Genomic DNA, 20064 nt, shown 5'->3' on the forward strand with positions numbered 1-20064 from the left:
TTCATGCCAACCTTCTCTGAATGTCAGTAAAACAAACAGCATTTACACAGACGGCCTCCAAAAAATAAACTCCTCAAGGAGGCAGAGGTCTACTCAGTCCACTGCTGGACGGTTAAATCACTTTTTATTGAATTCGAGTTTCACGGCCCATTAGAGGCCTGCAGGCAGAATTCCCAGGGACTCTTGTGGACTAATGAGTATTTTGCAAATTGTTTTTCTAAGAGATCCCTTGTTCTTTCCTCTCAGAATTGTAAGAAACTTTGGTTTATGTAATTTGCCCCTTGAACACAGCTGCAAATATTTCAAGGATCCTAATTTAGTTCCATAATCAAGAGATGGTGGTATTTTGTATCCTCCTAATGCATTTTTGACACCAGTCTGAATAGCTGACATCAATCAAAACACAGCAATCTCTCCACTCGTGTTCTCACAGATACCCTCTGGCAGGGTTCTGAGGATGGGGCTCCCTCGTGGGCCAGAAACCCAAAGGGCAACTGTCCAGAGGTGCTCCGCTGTGCACTGACTCCCTGCTCCTGCTTCCCTAGTCCCCTTTGTGCCAGGACGGGGCAGGGAGGGAAGGCTGGCATGCCCAGAGACAGAGAGGCCCTCCCTGCCAGGCCAGCCCCAGACTGGACCACCCCACTCCCAGAGGCAGGCAAGTCTGGCCAGCATCCTCCCTGGAAGTATCCTGCAGGGCCACCAGGAAAGTCGGCCTCAGATGGTCCTTGGTTATGAGTGAAGAAAGATCCCAGGGCCTGTACCCAGTAACTGCACCCCAGTCCCAGCCCCATCTCAGCCCCAAAGGCAGGAAAGAAGCCAGCAAGAGCTGCACCCCATGTCTCCCCCGACCCTGACCCACCCGCTCCTGCTCCTGGGAGCTGGGCTCACAGCCCTCCCGCCTCCCAAGGGTGCTGATCCCACACCCTGTTCACATCACTGGCTGTTTTAGTGCCCACTGGGCCATTCCCACAGGTATACAAACATGATGTTCTGGCCCTCACCTTAAAAAAATTTTTTGACACCATACGGCCTCTACCAACCTTCTATTGCCCTTTACAGCAAAACTCTGAGTTTCTAAAGCATGCCCACCTCCTCTCCTGTGCCTCTTCCGTGAATTCACTGTATTTAGCCTTTTCCTGCCTCCTGTGGAGGGCGCCATACACCCAGCCTGCTGGACCCAATCCTCAGTCCAAGTCCCCATGACCAGGCTCTCCAGGACCTGACGCAGGCTTCCCTGCTTCCAGCACTCTCTCCCGGCTCTTCCCACCCCAGCCACACTGCCCTCTGTCCTCACATCTCCCTTTCTGTCTGTCCCTACTCCCTAAGTGACCATGTCCACTCCCACCCTTCTGCTAAATGCAACTTCTCCTAAATTTACATCACCAGCCTGACCTCTCCACTGAGTACCAAATGCAGGCATCTAAGTGAACTTTGGACTTCACCATCTGGTGTCTGACACCCGATCCAAAGCTCAGCGTCCACTCTGTCTGCCCTGTCCCCCCCAGTCTGCCCCATCTCATAAATACATTTCCATCCTACCAGCAGCTGCAGACAAAATCACTGGAGTCACACTGTACTAGTCACTTTCTTGAAACCCACATTTAATCTGCCAGCAATTCCTGTTGGCCCCACCCAAGGCTACTGACTGACTGACCGTCTGCCCTGGAACTCCCCACATCCACTCAATTCCAGTGACCTTCCTATTGCTTCTCAAATAAGCCAAGTATGTCCCTGCCTTTGGACGGCTCCATCCACTGTTCCTCCCGGTATCCATGAATGACCTCTCACTTCCTTCCACATGCTTCTCAGATGGAACCTTTGCATAATGGCCTCCTGGCCACTGGCACAAAGCGAAACCCCAACCCCATCCCCCTGCTTTGCTTTATTTCTCTCTGTAGCATTTGCACACACTTATATAATGCACACCCTGTCTCCTTGTCTATTTCTTTGCTGTCCCTCCCTCCCGAAACCCACCCTGAGTGCCAGTCTACAGCTGGCTGCACACAGGGTCCTGCGTAAGGGCAACAGCCCCTCCTGGAGTATTTGCATTCTGCCCGGGACTCCAGATGGTGGTGCCTCAGATATTATAAGGTGAGCCCTGGTTGGGAGAGACACCCAGGTCCAGAAACCACCGACTTTTTCCTGGCACAAAACCAGACCCGTAGCTCAATAGAACAGAAGAAGAACCTAGAAATAAACCCTGGCATGTATGATCAATTATTATGGTAAAGGAGCCATGAATATACAATGGGGAAAAGACAGCCTCTTCAACAGTGGGTGTTGGGAAAACTGGACAGCTGCATGGCAAGAGAGTGAAATTGGATTACTGCCTAACTCCATACACAAAGTAAACTCAAAATGGATCAAAGACCTGAATGTAAAACATGAAACCATAAAACTCTTGGAAGAAAACAGGCAAAAATCTCTTGAACATGAGCATGAGCAACTTTTTTGTGGCTACATCTCCTCAGGCAAGGGAAACAAAAGCAAAAATGAACAAATGGGACTACATGAAACTAAAAAGCTTCTGCACAGCAAAGGACACTATCAACAAAATGAAAAGTCAACTTATTGAATGGAAGGAGATATTTGCAAATGATACACTGAATAAGGAGCTGATATCCAAAATATATAAAGAACTCATATACTTCAACATCAAAAAAAACAACCTGATTAAAAAATGAGCAGAAGACCTGAGCAGACATTTTTTTCCAAAGGAGACACACAGATGCCCCCAGGCACATGAAAAGCTGCTCCACCTCACTAATCATCAGGGAAATGTGAACCAAAACCACAGTGAGGTATCCCCGCACAGCAGCCAGAACGGTCAGCATCCAAAAGACAAGAAATAACAAGTGTTGGTGAGGACGCAGAGGAAAATGAACCCTTGTGCACTGTTGGTGTGAATGTAAATTGGTGGAAAGCAGTGTGAAGGTTCCTCAAAACACTAAGAATAGAAATACTATATGACCCAGTAATTCCACTTCTAGGAATTTACCAGAAAAAAACAAAATCCCTGATTCGAAAGGATATATGCACCCTTGTGATTACTGCCACATCACTTACAACAGTCAAGATATGGAAGCAACCTGAGTGTCCATCTATAGATGAATGGATAACGAAGAGGTGGTACATATACCCAGTGGAATATTACTCAGCCTTAAAATAGAAAAATATCCCACCATTTGCAACAATATGGATAGACTGAGCATTATGCTCAGTGAAATAAGCCAGGCAGAGAAAGACAAATACCATATGATTCCACATTGTGGAATGTAAAAGCAAAACAAACAAAACATAAATAGACTCCTTAACACAGAGGATAGGCAGGTGGTTACCATAGGGAGGGGAGGTAGGAGTTGGTTGAAATAGGTGGAAGGGATTAAGAGATACAAACTTCCAATTATAAAATAAATAAGTCACAGAGATAGATAGAAGAACAGCATAGGGAATAAACTCAAGGATCCTGTAACATCTTTGTACTGTGACAGATGGTAACTACAGCTACCATGGGGAGCATTTCATAATGTGTGTAATCGTAGTCACATGCTGTCCACTTGAAACAAATAAGATATTGTATATCAACTCCATTTAAATTAAAAATAAAAACAAATGGGCATTTGCTATTCCCCCATCCTGCCCGCACACACACCCTCTCCAGCCTCCACTGGCTTCTGTCTGGAGAAGGAAGTGGGTGGCATCTCTGGCCTGGACCCTAGAGTGAGATGGAAAGGCTTCGCTCCCTGGCAGGTTTCCAGTCCAAAAAGGGAGAGTTTGAAAGGACAACAAAGGGAAGGGGCCTCTACAGGGCCAGCAAACCCGGGGTCCATACTGATTCCACCTTCAAAACCCAGGAGACACGAGCAGAGAACAGTACTCACCCTGTGTGGGCCTCAGGGGGTGGAGACACTGAATCCATGTCCTTGCTTGGAAGCGTCTGGTCACTACATGCTTAGAGCCTTTTACAGATGAAAGAGAGGCTCTGAGATAAGAGGAACACACACAGAGGGTTAGGGGTGGCCGGACACCAGGCAGCCCCCAAGGTGAGCCTTTTATTGCACCCGCTTCCCTGGGTAGCTCAGATCTCACGCTTCAGCCACATCCATTCATGGAAAGAAGTTCCCTCACTAACAGTTTCTTGTACTGATTACACATTGAAATGATAACATTCTGGACCTATTTAAGTAAAATAGTGCTATTAAGTTTATTTTCTCCTGTTTCTCTGTCCTTTTATAATGTGACCACTAGGAAGCCAAATGGCCCATGTGGCCTGAATTACGTCCCTATTGGACGCCACGGGACTGACGGTGATCAAGCGCCCTCGGTTTCCAAAGCCTTTCTTGTGCTTTAAGCGGCTCAAACAGGCATTCACAGTTTAGAAAAACTCCCAAGTGATTTCCATGTACAGCTCCAGTGAGGAGCCATTTTTCCTGGCCTTGATTCAAGAGCGGTGGCCCTCTGGTGACTCGGTGCCGTTGTCACGAGCTGCTACGCAGACCACCTGCCCAGGCCCTGCCCGTGCCTGCCGAGCCCCTTACAGGGAAATCACGTTCCAGAGCAGCACCCAGAGGTGAGCACCCGTTTTCTCATCTAACCATTTCCATCACTCTTTGCTAATCATATCATTAAAACCATCTCATTAAAGACACTCCATTCCACAAACACTCATCCACACAGGGTGCCACGGTTCGATGCTTCCCTTTTGAGAACCGACACGGCAGTGGGCCGTCTTCCTGGAGTTGGCACCCTGGCACACAGTGGGTCGGTGAGGATGCAATTGGCTACCAGAAACAGAACCCAACCCAAATGGGCACAAACCTCTTCATGTGCCCAGAAGCCCAGTCACTGGGGGTCCCAGTGGTCCGGCCCTCCTTTCTGAGTTTCTCAGGGACCCACCTGGCTCCCTCCCTATGCCCAATCTCAGGCTGCCTCCCACGCCATGTCCCTCCCAGGTCCTCCCGCGTACCCTGAGAGCCGTCCCTGGGGACGCCCTCCAGTCCTGAGTTTGATGGCTTCCCTCAGCTTTGGCCTCCACATCCCTAAGCTAGGGCAGGGGCCAGGGAGGGTTGGCAGTGGGGTTAGGGCTGCCCCAGGATGCTCCTGGCACACCTGCTCCCTCCGGCTCTCAGTCTGCTGGACGTCCCACTACAGTGCCTCCCACCATGCTGCGCGGACGTGGTCTGAAGTCCCCTGTGCCCCTCACTTGATGAGACGGAGCCCGGAGAAGGCAGTCCTCTAGGATTCAAGGGCACAGGATGAGGAGAGGGGAGGGATGCTCCACACGCCGCCCACAGTTGCTGACGGCACCGGTGCTCCATGCCTGGTGGGAAGATGGCTCTCGCAAAGCCAGATAAAGGAGGTGAGCTGATCAGAGTCCTGCCCTACTTGTAAGAACATAGCCTGTGAGGTGGGTAAGTCCCAGTCCTAATGGGTGCCTCGCTAGACAGCCCCGGGCAGGCGGGCTCCTGGCAGGAGCCCAGCAGGGGGAGAGCTGTATTTGCTCAAACTTGCAGCCCCGGCCTTCCCTCTTTCCAGAGGCGAGCCGCGCCAGGACCAGATACCAGGGGGCATGGCCCACGTGCAGCAGGGCCACCCCACCTGAGCAGGGGCACCTGTTCCAAGGGAGGAAGAAGACTCTGCCTCATGCCACCAGTGAACTCCAGGCACAAAGCAACGTGAGCCTTCATCCTGCGTCGGCTGCTTCCCCCCAGTCAACAGGTGCGCGAGTTCCCAGTGTGGCAGCTGAATGCTCGGAGGGATGGGGTCGTCTGCTAGGGAGGGCTGACACCCAGCCATGCCCCCCCACCTGGATGATTCCAGTACTGAGAGGGTCCTCGGCAATTCTTGGATATGCCTGAGCCCCGCCCCTTCCCCCTACAGACAGACCCTCTCTTGGTGAGCCCACCTCAGCCGCGGTGCCAGCTTTCCCGGCTTCAGTGTCGCTCCCTGCCCGCCCAGGACACGGGTCACCTCCAGATCACATCTCCCCGCCCTTCCCACCGTCTCTCCTGGAATTACTGCCTGGCTACCCAGCTGGAACCCAGCTCCAGTCCCGTCACTCTCTGACTTTCTCCGAACTCCTAAGCCTCCCCTGCCCGAGAAAGCCAAGCTCCTCACTTCCCGGAGGAGAAAGTCTGGGAGCACCTCGTCACAGGGAGTGTCAGGGTTAGCGGTTCCTCAGGCCTAAAGGAGAAGGAAGCTCTAGGCAGATTCTGATCGTGACAATGAAGTTGACAATAAACGGGGATGGTGTGTCAAGCTCATCACATACCTTTTCTCATTAATCCCTGTATCAAACCTAAAAGTTGGTGCTTTTACCTGACTTTATAGAAAAGAGCACCGAGGCCCAGAGAGGAGGAAATTCCCCGAGTGATCAGGTTGACTCGTGACCCAGTGTGCGTTCCAGCCCAGCCGTCTGAGCCTCACACATGGGCTCACAGGCAGCAGACAAGGGCAGCTGTGTGGGTTACTCCCCGGGGCCTAAAAGAGGGCCTGGCACATAGCCGGTGACAATTAACTCTTGTGGGATGAGTGAGTGCTGGGAGGGTGCCAGCAAGAGCACGGGACAATGGGTTTTTGTAGAAAAGAATATGAATAAACAAGTTTTGTTCAGATCACAAACAGCTTTAAATGTCTCTATGAAAAATAAGAATTACTGTCTGTTGATAAAGGGAAGTGAGTGCCGCTTTTTAGTTAATGAGCCCACGTTCCAACAGCTGCACCTGAGTCTGTTACCAAGGGTTTTAGAAGAGGAGCTCATGAACGGGGGACCCTCCTGACAGCTTCTCTCCTCATGAGGATGCTCCCTCTCCAGCAAGACCCAAAACTACCGATTTTTGCTCCATCTTCACCAATTTGCACAGATCTGCCCTTTGAGAGCCGCAAATGTACAATTGTCACGCTACCATTCAGTCTCCTAAAATATTGATTTCAAAAGCGAATTCCCATCCTCGCCCATTACCTTCAAAAGAAGAGTGTCAGAAAAAAACTTCATTCCCCCACCCTTTGCTCTGGGTCCAAAGTCACTTGTAATTTAACATTAAGTTAAGAGCAGCTGGTATTTCAATCCAAGCTCCAGAAGTGGGGAAGCTGAGACCACAAGGACGATGCACCACATTCAAGGAAAATGACTCTCAGGGTCCCTGAGCTTGGCTCACTTTATTCTGCAACAGACCCTGGGGACCCAGGTTCAGGAAGAACAAATGCTGTCCGGGGTCTGCCCTCCCCCTGGTACTCAGCTCTGGAACCCACCCCCTGCCCCTCATCATTCCCCAGGCTGCTTTCTTGAAGATCACCCACAGTCTTTACATGCCCAGAAGGTCTCTTCTTGAGCTAATCGCCGTTGACCGTTTGAGTCAACTCACATCTGGCCTCTTCTGGGACGTGTCCCCTCGGGTTCTGTGATGCTCTTGCTTCGGCCTCTGACCAGGCCCTGCAGTGGCCCTGAGCTCGCCAACCTTCTCCGGCTCTCCCCCAGCGAGGGCCTTTCTGCTCTATTTCAGACATTTGCTTTCACGGTTTCTTCTTGAAAATGTTCAGATCTTAAGGCCCATTAACAACCCTCTCTTGAGCTCCAGACCCTGATTTACAAGCACCCACCTCAGCCTCTCCCCAGGATGCCCAAGTGACATAGAGACAAATAGCTCCTTCCCAGGGGTGGTCCTCTTCCTGCCAGCATCCCAGAGCTGACACCCCTCTGCTCCCTCCCAGCCACCCTGGTCAGGTGCCCCCACCTGTGCCCATTGGTCAGTGTCCACCTTACACTCGACCCACTGCATCCACAAGGCCGTGCACAGCTTCTCCAATTCTAGCATCTTCTCTTTGTCCTCCAAACACATCTGTTTGCTAAACATTTACTGAATGCTATGATCCAGCCCCAGGATAGCCACTGAGGATCTAAGGAGCAATAAGACTCAGCTCTGGTCCTCAAAGGTTTCAGTGTCCAAGGGAGGGGCCTGTAGGTGAGAACAACTCGGATGTGTATGGGATTTGTCATCCAGAATCCCTTCCTCCTACCAAGACACACACCTGAGCCCACACAGGTCCAGCTGGAGCAGCACCTCTGACGTCCACAAGGCCACACTGGGACAACAGTCAGCTCGGGAATGGGTGTGTGACTGAGTCAGTCAGAACTTTCACTGAAATTTCTGGAAAAGAAGTGGTCTCTCCAGTTCTCTAAAAAAGAAATTCAGATGGCCAACAGACACATGAAAAGATGCTCCACATCGCTGATTATCAGAGAAATGCAAATTAAAACTACAATGAGGTATCACCTCACACCAGTAAGGATGGCTGCCATCCAAAAGACAAACAACAACAAATGTTGGTGAGGCTGTGGAGAAAGGGGAACCCTCCTGCGCTGCTGGTGGGAATGTAAATTAGTTCAACCATTGTGGAAAGCAGTATGGAGGTTCATCAAAATGCTCAAAACAGACTTACCATTTGACCCAGGAATTCCACTCCTAGGAATTTACCCTAAGAACGCAGCAATCAAGTTTGAGAAAGACAGATGCACCCCTATGTTTATCGCAGCACTATTTACAATAGCCAAGAATTGGAAGCAACCTAAATGTCCATCTGTAGATGAATGGATAAAGAAGATGTGGTACATATACACAATGGAATACTACTCAGCCATAAGAAGTGGAAAAATCCAACCATTTGCAGCAACATGGATGGAGCTGGAGAGTATTATGCTCAGTGAAATAAGCCAAGCGGAGAAAGAGAAATACCAAATGATTTCACTCATCTGTGGAGTATAAGAACAAAGGAAAAACTGAAGAAACAAAACAGCAGCAGAATCACAGAACTCAAGAATGGACTAACAGGTACCAAGGGGAAAGGGACAGGGGAGGATGGGTGGGTAGGGAGGGATAAGGGGGGGAGAAGAAGGGGGGTATTAAGATTAGCATGCATAGGGGGGGAGGGAGAAAGGGGAGGGCTGTACAACACAGAGAAGACAAGTAGTGATTCTACAACACTTTGCTATGCTGATGGACAGTGACTATAAAGGGGTTTATAGGGGGGACCTGGTATAGGGGAGAGCCTAGTAAACATAATATTCATCATGTAAGTGTAGATTAAGATAACAAAAAAAAAACAACAAAAAAAGCAGTTCCTGTGTGGTGACCTCCAATGAGGTCTACACAATGGTATAAAGGGCATATAAAAGTGTAGGCAAAGGGTTTGTTTGTGTTTATACAGCAGATCAAAACCTAATTTGACTACCCCGAAAATGAACTAAGATACGATATGAAAAAGAACTTCCAACATCAGCACTCTCTGGAAGACTCATACCAGAAGATAACATCAAAAAATCCCAACAAAGATCCATGCGCTGCTACAGGTGTAGATGCACTCATCCCACTGGTTCCTGGACTTGCTATGGGAATGAAGAAGGAGATATCTAAGCTGGCCTGTGCATACAGTAAAACTACAAATTTGACTGGCTCTATACTGTTGGAACTCAACCAAGAATTAGGAGAAGTGCAAATTGTAGCACTCCAAAATCTTACAACTACAGACTATTTACTGTTAAAAGAACATATGGGATGTGAACAGTTCCCAGGAATGGGTTGTTTTAATTTGTCTGATTTCTCTCAGACTGTTCAAGTTCAGTTGGACAATATCCACCATATCATAGATAAGTTTTCACAAATGCCTAAGGTGCCTAACTGGTTTTCTTGGTTTCACTGGAGATGGCTGGTAATTATAAGTATGCTTTGGTTATGTAACTGTATTCCTATTATGTTAATGTGTGTGCACAATTTAATTAGTAGTTTAAAACCTATACATGCTGAAGTTACTCTACAAGAAGATATGTCCAAGAAATAATCAATCTTCCCATGTTTTCTTCCGCCTGCTACTTCTATAGCTTTTCTTCTTCCTTCCTAATTACAACCCCTAAATAGAATTCGTGCCTCATATCGAATTTACCGTGTATCACAATTCTTCCAAGTGGTAAAGATACCTCAAGACAAATGCTGGGCATAGAAGCCACAGGGCATAAATATGCAAAGAAGTAAAAAACTAACCTTTTCAAACAATAAGGCTTCTCTCCCACTTACCAACTTTACATTTCCCTGTATGGCCCCGGAAGATGACTGGTTGGCCAGAGACGGGTAAGATTCCTCAAGGGAGGAACAACCTAAGACAGGCACAGTCGCAGGAGGGCCATCAGGTGAGGAATTGGGGATCAACAGAGGTGAGGCTTACAACCTCCGCCCGCCCCCCCGTTCTGAGAGAAATCTGCTGCATCTGTGGATGTTTTATTGCCCTTGTCTAGCTTGGATTAACACATAGTCTACAGGCACACACCTGATCATCTACATTCACTCTCTTACAACACTAAACTATGTTTTCTACCTTTATCTTGCATCTACCTACCACTTCAGCATTTTATTAAAAATAATAATAATAAAGAGGGAAATGTGGTATCCACATATAAATCAAGTATAAAAATCAAACCAATATTCATGTTTGAACTGTTTATAGTTCATAATGCATGATCAAAACTGAAAGTTTCTGTGATGACTGCCCTTGTACTGTTCACCATGTAACTTATTCACTATGTAAGAATTTGTTCTCCATGTAAGAACTTGTTTGTTATACTTCAGAAGATTGAAGACATAAAAATTAGGCTTGGCGTGGATTCATGATTATACATTGAGCATTGAGTCCCCTATACAGAATGTTATTGTTGTTAACAACCATTTGATCAATAAATAGGAGAGATGTCCTCACAAAAAAAAAAAAAGTACACACTTCCAATTGTAAAATAAGTAAGTAACCGGGATGTAATGTATAGCATAAGGAATATAGTCAAAATATTGTAACAACTTGGTATGGTGATAGCTGGTACCTAGAATTATCATGTATATAAACGTTGGATCACTGTGTTGTACACCTGAAACTAATGTAATACTGTGTGTCAACTACCCTTCAATAAAAAATAATTATCTTAAAAAAAAAAAAAGAAGTGATCTCTCCTCATTAGCATAACCGGGAGCTGCTAGCAGCGTGTTCACCTCCCAGTGGGGTCTGCATGAGAGCAAAGCCCCATGGAGGAATGGAGCCCATCAATGGGAAAAGGAGACTACAATTGGCATGTCTTGATAGAGCTGTATCTGAAGCTTGCATCACTTGTTGAGTTTCCTAAAGTCCTGGGCCTCCTTAAAGAAAAACCACAACTACAGCTACATTTTTCATTTAAGCTGGTTTGATCAGATTTCAGCTACTTGCAACTAAAGAGTTCTTTTTACAGACAGAGACACTCATAACAGTGCTCACTGCGTGCACGAGGGAGAGATGCGTGAGAAATGGGTTCAGCCCAGAGCAGACAGAGAGTAACGCGGATGGGCAGGAAGGGAAATGGGGCATAAGCAGAGCTCCACAGAAGTCATGGAGCATGAGGCATGGGCACACCTAGAGGGCAGAGCAGCAGGGCCGCAAGGACACTGAAGGGTTTACCTGAGGAGGAGCCACAGCCCCAAGGGCACTCCCAGAGCACCCCTGCCATCAACGGCAGGGCAGACTAGGGGCCCTGAACACATGCCCGAGTGCAAGCTCTCCCCTTGGAGTAGAAGGCTCGTGACTGAGAGCATCTCACATTTACAGTGTGACATGACGTGCAGCGTGTTCCCTGGGGAGGCATCTAACCTTCCCCAGAACTATTTCCATGAGGGATATTACTCATTGCTTGGAACTGAAGCCACGGGGCATCTAAGTGCCCCAGCCAAGGGCTCACCGGGGTCCCCTCGGTCCCAGAGCATGACCCCTGTGCCGCGCTGGCTGTCCCCTACCTGGCCTGCGCAGTGCCATCACCAAAAGCAGGAGGGCAGGTGCGAGCTCCCGGCCAGTGTGAAGCGAGGGGCCTGCCATAGGCATAGCCTGGGGATGAGTGGAACACCTCCCTTTTGGGGCGTCTACCATGGAAAACAACCTGCCTACTGGTGTGCCCGCCTCCTCAGCAAACCCTATGCTTTCTAAGGGCAGGGACTCTGTCTTTTCTTTAACTACTGTGTAAACAATGCCTGGCACAGAGCAGCTGTAACATATGTATGACTCGAGTGGATTAATGAGAAAAAGCACGGAGGTGAGCCCTTTGCCTCAGCCGTAGCACCCACACTTTTCCAGAGCAGCCTGGACCGTGGGTATGGTGGAGGCAGTGCGATCAGACGTCTGCAGGGAAGACCAAGTCTGAGGACCACAGCCTGCTTGGCATCAGTCCAGCACCTCCCAGCACCGCTCGGGGGCCCTAGGCCCATGGTGGACAGACCCCACCAGGGTAGGTGCCTCTGGCTGCCTGCGGGGTCTTCTCTGGGGCTGATTTGAGGACGTGCATGGGGGCAGGCTGGGGCTGCTCTGCTCGGTTCACGCCCGTCCGCCTGATCGGAGAAGCGAGCGATTGGCGTGTTCAGTGCTGTTTCCCACAAAGAAGGCCCTTCAGGAATCCCGCCGGTGCGCAGGGAGCAGCTCTGACGTGCTCACTACGGGGAGAGAAGGGCCACAGACCAGGAGCCGGCCGTACTGCCTGGACGGGGCTGCCAGGCAGGCTGTCTCCACAATATGTATTAAAATTAGTTTCCCACGTTCCTCTTTTACCTCTTTAATGTGGCTTTCAGTGAATGTAAAACCCACCTACGTGGCTCCCACATTTGCACGGAGCGCTCGGCATAGGGCGCCACCCCCTGCCTGCCGGGCCCGCCCCACGTCTCCTACCCGGGACGGGAGGAGAGGGAGCGCTCGACCCCCTCACCGCCTCCCCCAGGGGCCCCTCCCCTGAGCTCTCCACTCCTGGCACGCGGCGCCACTTCCCCATCCCCGACGGAAGAACGCCCACACGTTCCCGCAGGAGCCCGACTCCTCCGCTCCCCACCTCCAGCCCGTTTCCCAGCGATCCCACCTCCGACGCAGGCCCCAGACTGGGCACGGTCCCCGCCCTGCCGGAGCAGCGCCCCTGAGGCCTTACCCGGCTCGCGCGGTGGAAACCGAAGAAGCCACAGCCACCAGCGGACATGGACACACTGGGCGTTCCCAGACCCCAGAAGCCCCCTCTCCCTGACGGCCGGGGGCACATCTGGCTCGCCGAGGCGCAGGGTACATCCAGACCAGGCGCAGACGCTCAGGGCCGCCCCGCCCCGCCGAGGGGGCGGCCGCCGGGGCCTGGGGGGCTCCTGCTCCGGGAGCCTGGCTCCTCCCGCAGCACAAACTGAACTCTGCTGTCACGCGGCGCCCCTTTGTGAAGAGCGAAAGACCTCGACTTTCTTTGCATGAGTGAAAACAGCACTAATGTAGGTCTGTCGTAAAAGCCATGTGGCGCGCGAGGCGAGCGAACTTTCAGAAAGCGGGATGCCTGGACTTCCCATCCCACCTCCATCCCGGCGCCAGGGCCTCTCCGCCAGGCACGGGAGGAGCCCGGCCGCCTCCCCGTCCGCCCGTGGCCCTCACAGGCCAGCCCCCGGGAAACCTCCCCTGTCCTCCGTGCGGACTTAAAGTGAAGGCCAAGCCCTCACCACGGCCCCCCCAGTCCCCTGTACCTGGCCCCGCCCCCAGGCCTTCTGCACCTGGCCCCTCCCCCCGGTCCCCTGTACCTGGCCCCGCCCCCCAGGCCCTCTATACCTGGCCCTGCCCCCGGTCCTCTGTACCTGGCCCCTCCCCAGGTCCTCTGCACCTGTCCCGAGCAGCCCGACCTCAGGGAGCATGTGAGGTTTGACAGATGAGTGAGAGCAGACAAATTCCCCACATTCCACCTTTGGACCCAAGAGATGTGTGCTTGTCTCCACCCCAGCCCTTTCCTCTATATGTCCCTCCACTTACCTGTCTCCCAACTAGACAAGAACCTAAGGGGGCCTTATTTTATCTCAGCCGCGTCACAGGAACTGAGATGCAGGATGTGGTGAGTGCATGTGGAATGGGAGAGCTATCCTCTGGGAGCTGTCAACGGCTACACTGCCCAGAGCTAAATGGCTACTGCAGGCTCACCCTCTCGGGCTGCCACAAAGGTTGGGGTGTCTGTGGGCTGTCAGTGACCTCCTTCTCCAGCAAGGCCCCGTGTGCAAGCAGAGGCAGATGAAGCCAGACTGCCAGACAGGATGGAGCCGCCTGCCTGGGACCCTCACATTCTCACCTCCTGGTCAGTCCTGCCCTGGGAGTCCAGGAAATCGCTGTTTCCTTACGGTTAAGTTCCTTTCCTTTCCTGCTCAGGCCGGCTCCGGAACACAAAGGCTCTTTGCTCATATCTTCACAGACTCAGAACCCAGAGTCCTCACAGTTGCAGGTCTCCAATGGAAAGAGGGGGCGCAGCCCACACTGCTACTCAAGGCCTCACATTAGCAAACGCAGCCACCCCTGGCGACAGGAGCCTCAGGAATGAAAAGTACCCCCTTGCTAACACTTCAGGTCCTGGCTGTGACACGAGGTGGGTGCCAGCTTCTCCCCTGACTGCCCAATGCTGTGACCAGGGCTGGGGCCAGCCTCCTGGGCTGGCAGGCACATCAATGTGAAAAATTCTAGTCTAGCTACTTGCTTCCTGAAAACTGTATGTGAGTCACATTTTTTAAAATTGAGTCCCATTTCCCCACTGACCGTGGGTGTCTGCCCTGGGTGCTTTCTCCTCCTTTCTGATTTCTCTCCAGCTGTCAGTCTCCCATATACCCCTCCCCAGGTGCCACCTCAGTCAACAGCAGTTTCACTCGGAGCCTGTTACATGTAGGACATTGTTCATGATCTGCAAAGAGAATGGGGGTTATAGGAAGGAACCAGGGCATTCAGTCTGTGATTCAGTCTGTGAATCTCCATAAACCATGTGAAGAGCCAACCTCTCATTTATCTCATCTGTAATTTCAGATTTTCTTCGATCAGGTTTTCCCAAAGCAGGGCTCATGTGCACCAAGCAGCCTATCTGGGTTTCCATAGAAATGGAGAATCATGAAAGGTCGTCAGAAACTAAAGCACTTCTGTAAATCCTCAGTAACAGTGACCACAGTTGTTTGGAGCCACAACAGAGACTCCTGGTAGTGTGTGCTGAGCAACAGCCGCAAATCACTCACCAATCGGCTACTCCTGGCAAAGCAACAGCCAATAGGAAAGGCTAATAATATGCTTTAAAAGGCAGTCATGTCAGGCCAACATCATTTCCCTTTGTGGCCAAAGAGAGACCCCAACAATGGAGGGGCCCCAGGTCCACCACCCACCTCCCTGTGGGCAGACCTCTCCCAGGCCGTCTTGTCACCTGCCTGGGTGACCTGCCTGGGCAGCTCCCACCCAGCCTCAGAAGAACAGACCTAAGTTCTTTCCAGGTGTTCGTGATCCACCTGCTCCCACCCTGGGTTCTGAGGCTCCTTGGAAGGATGGCCCAGCATCACTCCATAAACACTGAAAAGGCGAAGCTCTGGAGCAAAGGGATTAAGAATTTCTCTTCATTTACAAGTCAAATGAATTCAAACTAGCTCTATGGGAAACCAGGGGTGGGGGGTTTGCAATAAAAACCACAGGAGATTTAATCAGTGGACCCAAGTGCGAGAAGGCAGAGGGTCCCAGGAGGACATTCCAGCATAGGCCTCTGTCCGCCTCCACCGGTCCTGCTTACTTCCGTGCTCTCCTCTCCTCCTCCAACCGGCCTTCCTGCCGCCCACCCACAGTTCCCTGCAGCCCCAAGTCTCCTTCCCAGGGCTCAGCCACCAGAGGGGGGCTGGCTCCCAGGGAAGAACAGATTTATGGCCCTGCTTGTCATGGATGGTGGCCACCTATGCAGTAGTTAGCTGAGGCTGGGATGGGTATGGTACTCAGCCTCGGCTGCCATAACAAAATGCCACAGACCCTGTGGCTTAAAAAGCAGGGGTTTGTGTTCCCACAGCTCTGGAGCCTGAGTCCTAGATCAGCAGCCAGCTCAGTGGGTGTCTGCTGAGCCTCCCCTGCCCCCCAAAATGCAGATGGGCACCTTCTCCCTCTGGCCCCGCTCGGCCTTTGCTCACGCACACAGGCAGAGGGACAGACAGAAGCCAGCTCGGAGTCTCTTCCCGCAAGGACTGAGGAGGCCACCCAACCCCATCATGGGACCACCCTCATGTGAGTCAGTCCCCAGCCGTGGGTGACGTTATTCAGAGTAGCAGTGTGGGGTCCACCACCAGGGTGACAGGGAGCAGCCACTGCAAACTAGGCTGCAATCCAGACGTAGCCATTAAAACTCAGTGGTGTAGCCAAGCAGAGCTGGTGCTTGGAGGCACTGTTTGCTGGAGAGGACACACATTCTGCTCTGAGCCTCCTCGGCAGCCAGAGTACAGTGCAAACAATTCCCAGACATGCCTGATACAAAGCAAACCCTCTCATGGGTGAATCCAGCCTCACCCAGTAATGAGCCCAAGAGAATTCACCCTCCCATCCACATGCAGACCTATGTGGGATGCAGGTTGGTCTTCAGGCATCCCTACAGAAAGTACAGTCACAAGCATCCCATGGTCTTCACATACAATAAGGATGAACCCAAGCCAACAGAGTCCTCAAAGGTCAATTCTATTCCATTTTACAGGTGAGGAGACCAAGGCAGAGAAGCCAGCCATTGCCCAAGGCCATTCATCTGGTAGAGATCAGCCAGCCGACATGAGAGGGTGCACCCTGGCCCCTCGGGAAGAGCAAGGTGTCCTCGCTGGGCCCTGGGCTGGGCTCATTTCCTGGAGTCTTGCTTGTGACATCTAAGTTTCCAGCTTAAAACACTCCAGAAGTTCCCCACAATTGAAGTCAAGTCTTTTACAGGGGTTCCCCATGCACTGGTCTGGTCTCCTGACCTTCCCACCTCTCCATGTCCACTTCAGCCCACGGGTCTCCGAATGCAGGGCAATGTAGCTGCCTGCCATCTGTTCTCACTGCTTTTACCCGGTTAATCCTACCTCTCCTGAACTGAGATTCAGTTAGGGCATCTCTTCCTCCAGCAAGTCTTCTCTGACCTGCCGACTGACCAGGTTTAGTCCCATTTTGACCTCCGAATTTCTCTCTCTACCCCTACAATCACCATGTTTTACAAACACACTGAGACATCTATGTCCTGCACCTGAGTGTGAGCCCCTTGAGAAGAGGAAGTGATTCATACCTCAGCTTTTTGTCCTCATCATCTGATACCATGACTCACACAAGCTCAAAAATATTTTCTAATGAAGGAACCATCGTGTTCCCCTCAAGAGCCAAGCATGCCAGGAAATGCAGAAGAAGCAAAAAAACCACATGGCAATTGAGCAGAGAGCAGGCGGGGACTAGCCCATGATGACTGGATGGACGGCAAGGACACTGTGTAGGATGAGACCAGAACTCAAAGTGCCAGTGAGCAGCTGTCAGGAAAGGCGCCAGGAGGCCCCAAGCGTTTCTTGGCAAAGCTGCGTTCACATCTTTACAGACCTGAATACCCTTTGTGAAATAGATCGCTGTCTTTCCCGCTAGCCAGGTCGTCTACTATGAGCGGCCTTCCAGGGAAATCCTAGGCTGAGACTAAAGGAAGTCATCACTGATTGATCAGTTGTCATGGAGACAACTGGCGGAAGGTGCTGGTCACCAGGACACAAGGAGTGATACCAACCATCACAAGAGAGGAAGAGAAGCAGCCGTGGACACAGGTGCTTCCTGGCTAAGTCTGTGAAGAATAAATGGGCTCAGGGGTCCCAGGAGCCAGTCCCTGCACAGCCAGTCGGTGGTGCAGCCATGAGTGTGGCTGCGAGGACAGCGTGCCCCACAGTGCCTGGCACACCCGCAGGCCAGCTGCTCCTCCACCAGGAAGCTGGAATCCCCTAGAAAACATCTGTTGGATTGGGTGTGGGGGAACAAGTAAAACACGTTTCTGCTGTGCAGTCTCCTCCAGCATATCCATGAAGGCAAATACTCTTAAGAACAAGGGCTTGAATTCAGAAATAAATTGCACTCACAGATCATGCCTCAGAACGTGCATCCTGTGTTTAGCCGGCAAAACTGGATGGAGAAGACAGATGATCCCATGGAAAAAAGCCAAATTGGATTTTGGAGAGACTTTGACTTGCCCCCTTTCTGCTTCTTCCTCCCAAAGGTGAATCAGGCACCAAGTTTCCACATATGGTATTTGTGCTCTGCGGTGACCCCAGAGCCTGTCACCCCAGAGCTGCTCAGCTGTGGTCCCTTTTATCCACTGATGATGGGGCTCAGGGAGGAAGCCTGGGACGAAAACTATCCTCATCTCCGCATCAAGCAACGTGAATGTGTGTCTGCCTTCCCCTCTCTATTTAGAGCTGAAAAGCAGCCCCCTATTTTCTTCAGACCAGAATCTTATTACTTACAAGTCATTGACCTGTCCCTCACTTTGCTCTGAAATGCCCCACAGCCAGGATCTTTGAGATGATCAAGGTGGGGATAAAAGGGCTACAAAGGCAGAGCAACATCAAAAAACAGCACCTAGACCCATTCATCTGCTCCTCCTGACAAAGGAATTGTGCTGGACAGTATGATTACCACCACACGTGGGGCAAATGGAGGGTGAAGAAGACATGATCTCAGTGCCCCTGCCTCTCTTGCTAAGGCACCCCTCTTTCCCCTCCTTGAGCTCCCACAGGCCTCATGAGCTCCAGACGGGGCTCCTGGTCCTCCAGGAAGGACACATGTCCCAGAAGCAGAAGGTTCAGCTGCGGCTCCTGGGTTCCACCTTCCAGTCCAGGGGAAAGGCCAGCACAAGCCCACAAGGAAGGCCAGAGGCCGACGCAGGCTGGCCCAGAATGGGGCGGAAGAAAGACTGGGGCAGATGAAGCAGGGAGTCCTGGAATTTCCCGTGGAGGAACTGCAGGGCATGACATGCATCTCCTGATCACCCACAGCAAGACCTGGACAGGGAAGTAGGCGCAGTCATAGTGCTGCATTTACCCTAAAGGCAAGGACGCCCCTCTGTGCCCCCCCCTAACCATCAGGGAATGGGGTCAGTCTTCAAGTGACTCTTCCCCTAGTCATTATAACGGTGGCTTTACATGGCCTTTTAGTGCAATGGCTTGAGCATGAGTCACAGAATCTATTCCTTCCTAAATGCAGTGCCAACTGCCAGGCTGCAGAGTAACCACTTATTCCTCAGAATCATTAGTTATTAAATAAGAACATCAAAAATCACACACACACACATACACATAAGCCTATATACGCACAACCCTCAAAGCTTCAAATCTGCTTACACTGCTTGACCAGATGTGCACACAGGTGCCCCCCACATGCTTGCTGCCACCCGACACATGCCTCAGACCGTGTTAGGTCGCAAGAGTCCACCTACAGTTAGGAAGGCACAGCACAGGGGCAGAGGGCACCACTGCCGTGTGGAAAGCCAAGGGCACAACAAGAAAAAAGTCTCTCTTTTCTTTTATGGTGTCTTTATGAGAGGATGGATGTTAGTTGAGCCTATAGTGGTAATCATTTCACAATATATGTAAACCAAACCATCGTCCTGTAAGCCTTAAACCTATACAGTGATGGATATCAATTATGTCTCAAAAAAACAAAAAAAAAATTTGCTTCCACAGCAGATGAACCCATTTCAAATCCTGGCTCTTCCTCCTATTGTGACCTGACACAATTGTTTTAACTGCCATGCAAGATACAGAACAGTCTGAATAATTTGACCCTTTATGGATAAATAATAGGAAAATAGACAAACCCTTTCATTGGCCCCAAGATGCATATGTAACCTTTCTGAAAAAGAGGGTGCCTTTTACAGCCTGGGACCTCTACCACCATGGCCAGCCAGGTGGCAGCCACCAGGTCTATGGGAAGGATGTCCACTGACACTTTGTAGTAAGACCAGGAAAAGGCCAACCTAGGCCTCTTAGATTCTATGAAATATGATACATTTGCTGGTAAGTGTATATAAATTCTTTCTGGAAAGAATCAAAGATACATTTAGAAGTAGTTACCTCCAGGGAGAGAAAAAGAAAATGGGAAATGAGGCTTAACTTCCCATTTCTTAGATGCTACGTGGTTTGACTTCTTCAACCTGTGAAATGTATAAATAATAAATGGGCCATTTGGGGCTTATTTTCTCCTTTGTACTTCCATGGCTTTAAAAAGGCTTAATCT

General features: G+C 50.8%; 1 long non-coding RNA gene across 1 annotated transcript in view; it reads right to left on the reverse strand.

Annotated features, from left to right (window-relative positions):
• Nucleotides 1-13469, reverse strand: part of LOC140850520 (uncharacterized) — a 36892-nt gene extending 23423 nt beyond the window's left edge. Inside the window, exon 1 of the long non-coding RNA XR_012133471.1 lies at nt 12971-13469. This is a non-coding gene — a long non-coding RNA (uncharacterized lncRNA). The remainder of the gene's footprint in view (nt 1-12970) is intronic.
• Nucleotides 13470-20064: the final 6595 nt, after the last annotated feature.

Source organism: Manis javanica, chromosome 7 (genome assembly GCF_040802235.1).
Source record: "Manis javanica isolate MJ-LG chromosome 7, MJ_LKY, whole genome shotgun sequence".
Classification (NCBI taxonomy): Eukaryota; Metazoa; Chordata; class Mammalia; order Pholidota; family Manidae; genus Manis; species Manis javanica.